General features: G+C 33.9%; 1 long non-coding RNA gene across 1 annotated transcript; it reads left to right on the top strand.

Annotated features, from left to right (window-relative positions):
- The first annotated feature begins 728 nt into the window (after nt 1-728).
- LOC107488073 (uncharacterized) lies at nt 729-1,434 on the top strand. Its single transcript, XR_002376371.2, has 3 exons — nt 729-868; nt 966-1,228; nt 1,312-1,434. It is a non-coding gene; the product is annotated as an uncharacterized LOC107488073 (long non-coding RNA).
- The last annotated feature ends 5,392 nt before the right edge of the window (nt 1,435-6,826 follow it).

The following is a 6,826-nucleotide window of genomic DNA, read 5'->3' as shown; positions in this document are numbered from 1 at the left end:
TCCAAAAGTATAAAATTGTCGGTAATTATTTGATTGATTTGCCGGCATAAAGCGACATAAATAAATCTTACTGTACTAGAAAAATCTTCTACACTGAATATTTTTCTTTTAACAAGGTGTTTGCTACAGTACGATGATAAATTCATACGTACTGATACATTTAAAATATAGACAAATAATAATAAGGCACGTGGAATTTATTTTCCACATCAAAATTTGATTTTTTTTTTTTAAAATATATATTATATCACCACTTTTACTAATACACCCTTTTAATTAAATAAAAATAAAAAATATTTTTTGTTTAATTTTATAAAAAATCTTAAACATTCTTACTTTATTTAATTAGACAAAAATACCATTTTAAATTAACCAAATTTTAGACTTTTAAATTAATCAAATTTTAGAATTCAGTTAATCTTAATTTTATAATTTCAAATAATTTAAACAACAAAATAAAAACATAAAAAAACTAAAAATCAATCGTTCTTTATCTTCTCCAATTTCCCTAATCATTCGTCCCCTCCCTCTGAAGCAAACATATCAAAAAAAATAAAAAATCAATCGTTCTTCATCCTCTCCAATTCCCCTAATCATTCTTGCCCCCTTCTGAAGCAAAGCATTGAAAGTCCCAAACCAAAACGACAAAACCCTAGTCCTACGTTCTTTGCCGCGGCCGTCCCCAGGTTCTTAGCGCTTCCGCTTCTTCCTCTTCCCCCTTTCCGGAACCTAGGTAGCTCGGCACGTCGTCCTCATCCTCGCCGGCTTCTCTGTCCGTGGCTTGGACCAACTCGCCTTCGGGTCACCGCTTGCCATCGTCTCTGCTCTCGCCGTCATCTCGCCGGTTGCTGCCGTGTCTCTGTTGAAGGTTAGTGGCCCTGCTCTCACAAAAAATACATGTTTCAAAGAAACTATTGGTAAAAGGCATTTCGGTTATAGAGATTGCGATGCTTTTCATGATGCAGGTATATATATCTTGGGTATTCGACAGTGAAGTAGAAGCTGCAAGGTCCTAGTGACACATGAATTACATTATACCTGCACTGAATTTATTACCCTGAATTTTCAACCTCACTAGGGCTCCAATCCAATACGTGTATCCCTTTTGATTTTCTGAAATTCAGAGCTTATGACAATGCTGCTATCAAATGCAATGGAAGGGAAGCAGTGACTAACTTTGAGCCAAGTACATATGAAGGGGAGATGAAATCTCCAGCCATCAATGAAGGTATAACAATGATCTATTTTGCTCTTCTTAATGTACAAGTGACTATGTCACTGTAAAATTGAATTTGTGTTTGTTTTCTACAGGTGGCATTCATAATCTTGAACTTAATTTGAGCATAGCAACTCCAGGACATGGTCTGAAAGAAAATAGGGGGCAACTCCAGTTCTCCTGGGTCCCTTACAGCATGCATGCTAGAAGAACAATGGTATAGTTGAACATCAAATCTACATTTTTTTAAGGTTCATTCAAAATTATGCTTTCACAAGCCTTCATTCAAATATGGCTTTCTCTTTTTGAAGGTTTGTTGTATAGTTCTATTAATTCTTCACGTCTTTGTCCTACCTAGTGATCATAACATGTCAGGCTCTCTTCGTTTGCAGGTGAAAACCAATGTTAAAAAATAGTGACACATCTTCTAAAGAGACCATATCTGATGATAACCGTTCCAGCTTATAACAAATACCAATAAATATGTGTTTGATGTGGATAACCTTATTTAATTTATGCTCTTAGCTGTAGAAAAAGGTTGTAGAAAAATGTTCCAAATTATAGATCAGTAATTTGTAAAAATGTAAGGGATCATGTGGACCTTATGCTAAGTGAATGTTGTTTTTCTTATTTTAATTGAAATTCTCAAGGCTTCCTAAGCTTCAAATGCTTAAAATTTACCAATGGGAGAAAAAGAGAATGGAAACTGCTTCATAGCCAGAGAATTTATCAGAATATTCCAGAACTATTTACCACATGTGATAGGAGCAGTTCTAATATTTTAACAACATATGTGATAAGTCGAGTCTCTAGCCTTGCTAAAAAATTTTGAAAAAAAATTCTCTGTCATAACCAAATACATATACAACTAAAGGGTTTCCTCTATAATGTAGTCAACATTTTCATGAACAAATATCTGGGGTGTCAATCAGGCATTTTAGAAGGATGTGGACTCCATTTGTAGGGATAGTAAAATGCTTTCCTCGCCAGATTCTTGAATTGGTCCCCTGGTGGTGTGGTTAGGTGATCCACCATCTTCCGGTGAGATGCGGTCAAGGTCGATAACTACGGAATTCTGTGCTGTTCTCAATGCTTCTAGTTCTGCTGAAACTTCTTTTATGGTTGATCTTTTTTTTCCACTGAATCTCAAACATCTCATTGCAAGATTTGCAATGGCAAGAATGTGACCTTCCCTTGCTTCCTTAAGCACTTTGGCATCCAGAATTTTAGAAAGCTGGTTCTCCTTTATCAGAAAAATTAATTCTGCTATCAGATTCTAACCTTTATTTTCTAATCATATGTGTCATTGTTATGTTAATGCATGGGTATATATATATACATTACCAATGTTTCTTTTCCTTTTGTTCTCCTAATGTCTTCGGCCTAGTATTCTTTTTCTTTTTCTTTTAAATAATAATAATAATAATAATAATAATAATAATAATATGTCTATCAAAATAATTTCTAATAAATAATCCAAACTAATAGAATAAGTCATAATTAAATTAAACTTTAATAATTATAAAATTTTATTTTATTATTTTTGATAAAATAATTTTTTTAAAAAATAAAATTTCAACAAATATAATGATTCATAAATAATTAATTATTTAATTTTAGTCACAAAAAAATTAATTATTTAATTTTTAAAAATCTGGGTGTTACACAACTTGACTATTACAGTTTTTCGTGAAGAGCTAATTCTTAAATGCTTAAATTTACCTCTGCTCTTCATTATATACATTAACAATCTTCCAATGAACCTCATTCTACATGACTTTCAATGTTTAGTACAAAGCATAAATGTTAGAAACAGAACGTGGTTAAGAACTTGTTTGTGAGAAACTAAACTTCATATATTACATTTTCAGTAGTTACATATACAAAAACAATAGCAAGAAGGTATAATATCATTTACTATAAATGGAATTGTAATTCTCTGCGAAAGCTATTTCCTAGGATTTTAGTTTCCAATTCCATGTATAATCATGCTTTGGTCAAACATAAAACTACTCTAACAATTGTATGCAACCTAGATTGTCATGACTACCATTCTTGTTTAGTTATGCAGGCTTGCTTGAGCTAGGCTTGTGTATACTCTTCAATTAAGTTCATAAGTGCCAGTTTAGTTGAAACTGCAGGCTATTATATATTTAAAAATTTTGAGGATGTTTTGTGGAATTGGCAAATCAATAGTTATATCCATTGATAAAATGGTCTCTTGTTTTCATTCTCCTATTGCACTAGCAGCATACTTGTTTCTACTTGCCATTATTAGTTGCAAACTTGTTTGTTATAGTTTGGATCTTTCTCATTCATTTTGGTATATGCATAGGGTAAAAAAAAAGGGTCACCAGCCAACTTCATAATAAATCACTACTTTCTATGATTTGTTACCAATCTTATCTCTATAATTTTAAATTGTTTAATATAAGTTATACTTTCTGTTTTTTATCAGCTTGTTTTCACATTATTTTTGTATTTGTTTCTTTCTTCATATGAATTGAACAGTAAAATTGAACAAAGCTACATTAAGTATGGACATGCAGCTTAAGTGTGATTGGATTTGAAAAGAAAAAAGAAATCAAAATTATTTGTAAATCTTAAGTTCAATGAAATGATGAATCTTGCATTGACATTGCAAATGCATGATAGAAGTTCTGGCCAACTGATTCATGGGTCACAATGAATATACCTATTGAATTTGTTATCAAATTCTAGGCTCTAAAGGCTGTAACAAGAAGTTTATTTGAATCATTAGTAGACGAATATGATAAAGTCAAACAGCACTGATTGACTTGATTAAGAGAAGTCAGAGGCCTTTGGTTTACATCAAACTTGAAACATAATTCTGCATCTTGAGTTCCACAACACTGCATATGGCACAAGCTATCTAGAAATCTGAACATTGCATTGCTTGAGGTGTGCCATTTGAAATGGCTATGATAACTTTGATGTAGCTAATATTATGTTATGCAGCCAAAAATGTAAGATGGTTTGAATTCGTCTTTTCAAGCTTTTGAAATGGCTATTTAAAGGAGAGATCATTAGAGCTTTAATTAAACAATGTATGCAGCTAGTGAATAACTTAAAGAAGTGACATAGCTGAAGGTTGTTTCCTTTTATGTAATCCCACATTCTTTTTATAACCTCAGCTCTTGATAACTCACTTTCTCCAGTACCAAGAAGATTTACAAGGGCATTAGATAGTTAATTTACAAGGGCATCAGATAGTTAAATAGGTGCAAGAAAACCTGATTTCTCCCCTTCTGACGTTTTCATATAAAACTTGTAGCAACAAGTATAGCAACACGAAAACCACTACCACATACCATGAGTTACCCCCAAGTTGGAGATATTAATAAGACAATTTTACAGATGCTATATATGAACTTCAAATAGCATAGAGAACCCAGTTTTTTTTTTCACCAAATAATTATGTCATTTTCTGACCCCTAAATTAAATGTTCATGTGACCTAAAAATAGTTCAAGAACAACACTATGATATCAGGAAAACAAAGAAAAATATATATTCCCCATAATAGATGATCTCATGAAATTTTGGATCAACTTCCACTGTCCACTGTAAATACAAGTCATAAAGAAAATTGTCATTTGAGCACAAACTAAAGTTTACAATTAACTTAGAACAAACTGTGAATAGATTTGGCAAACAACATTGCACTTATCAGCAATTACACCAGCAAAAGAACAATTGTGAGACTGTTATCAAGTTTCACTAGGATCTTGCAGCTTCTACTTCGCTGTCGAATAGCCCAAGATATATATACCTGCATCATGAAAAGCATCGCAATCTCTATAACTAAAACGCCTTTTACCAATGGTTTCTTTGAAACATGTATTTTATGTCAGAGCAGGGCCACTAACCTTCAACGGAGACACGATGGCAACCGGCAAGACGACGGCGAGAGCAGAGACGATGGCAAGCGGTGATCTGAAGGCGAGCTGGTCCAAGCCACGAACAGAGAAGCCAGCGAGGATGGGGACGACGTGCCGAGCAACCTGGGTTCTGGAAAGGGGGAAGAGGAAGAAGCGGAAGCGCTTAGAACCTGGGGACGGCCGTGGCAAAGAAACTAGGGCTAGGGTTTTGTCGTTTTGGTTTGGAACTTTCAATGCTTTGCTTTAGAAGGGGGTAAGAATGATTAGGGGAATTGAAGAAGATGAAGAACGATTGATTTTTTATTTTCAGAGGGAGGGGAGGAATGATTAGAAAAATTGGAGAAGATAAAGAACGATTGATTTTTAGTTTTTTTTTATATTTTTATTTTGTTGTTTAAATTATTTGAAACTATAAAATTAGGATTAATTGAATTCTAAAATTTGATTAATTTAAAAAGATATTTCTGTCTAATCAAATAAAATAAGGATGTTTAAGACTTTTTATAAAATTAAACAAAAAATATTTTTTATTTTTATTTAATTAAAAGGATGTATTAGTAAAAATGGTGATATAATATATATTTTAAAAATAAAAAATCAAATGCTGATGTGGAAAATAAATTTCACGTGCCTTATTATTACATGTCCATATTTTAAATATATTAGTACGTATAAATTTATCATCGTACCGTAGCAAACACAAAGAAAAAATTAGGAAAGAATGAATGGATGCGGCAGGTTTGGGAAAATAGAAGCAATGATGTGCGAACAAGTCAGATTAGTTTTGTGGATTTTCCAAAAAAAAGGCATTAATTACGTGCAGCAAGAGCATCATTAAGGGTAACGTTAGGTAGCTAAAAAATAATTACAATATAAAAATGTCATATAAAAATTGCTATTCTCTTGATAAGCAAGTGATATACACCTCCTTATCACTTATCCTCTTTATCACCTATCATTTTGATGCATATTTAGAGTTGGTGGACGAAATTGTGATCACTTGTTCTTTCCATTTGTGGGATGTTTACTCTGATGACATTGTTTATTTTCACAACTCCGTTCAACTAACCAGCAAGTGTACTGGGTCGTCCAAGTAATAAACCTTACGTGAGTAAGGGTCGAATCCACAGAGATTGTTGGTATGAAGCAAGCTATGGTCACCTTGTAAATCTCAGTCAGGCAGATTTAAAATTGTTTATGGGTTTTCGAAAAATGCAAGTTAAGGAAATAAACAATAAAAGGGATAGAACACTTATGCAGATTCATTGGTGGGAATTTCAGATAAGCGGATGGAGATGCTGTAGAGCTCTCGGACGCCTGCTCTCCTACTCCTTCTACTCAATCCTTCTTACTCCTTTCCATGGCAAGCTTTGTATAGGGGTTCACCATCAACTGTGGCTACTTTCATTCCTCACGGGGAAATATCCTGTGCGGCTATCACTCGCACAGCTAACCAGTCTCGAGGCATCACCCATGGCTGATGGCTACATCCCATCCTCGCAGTGAAAACTAATGCTCGCACTCTGTCACAGTACTGCTAATCACCGGTTGGTTCCCGCTCCTACTGGAATAGAATCCCTCTTTTGCGTCTGTCACCAACGCCCAGCAGGTTAAAGTTTGAAGCACGTCACGGTCATTCATTACCGGAATCCTACTCGGAACACCACAGACAAGGTGGACTTTCCGGATTCCCAGGATCCTACTCGGAA

This window comes from Arachis duranensis, chromosome 5 (assembly GCF_000817695.3).
Source record: "Arachis duranensis cultivar V14167 chromosome 5, aradu.V14167.gnm2.J7QH, whole genome shotgun sequence".
NCBI classification, from domain to species: Eukaryota; Viridiplantae; Streptophyta; class Magnoliopsida; order Fabales; family Fabaceae; genus Arachis; species Arachis duranensis.
The sequence above is the reverse complement of the archived record's forward strand: the minus strand, read 5'-3'. Positions and strand labels throughout refer to the sequence as shown.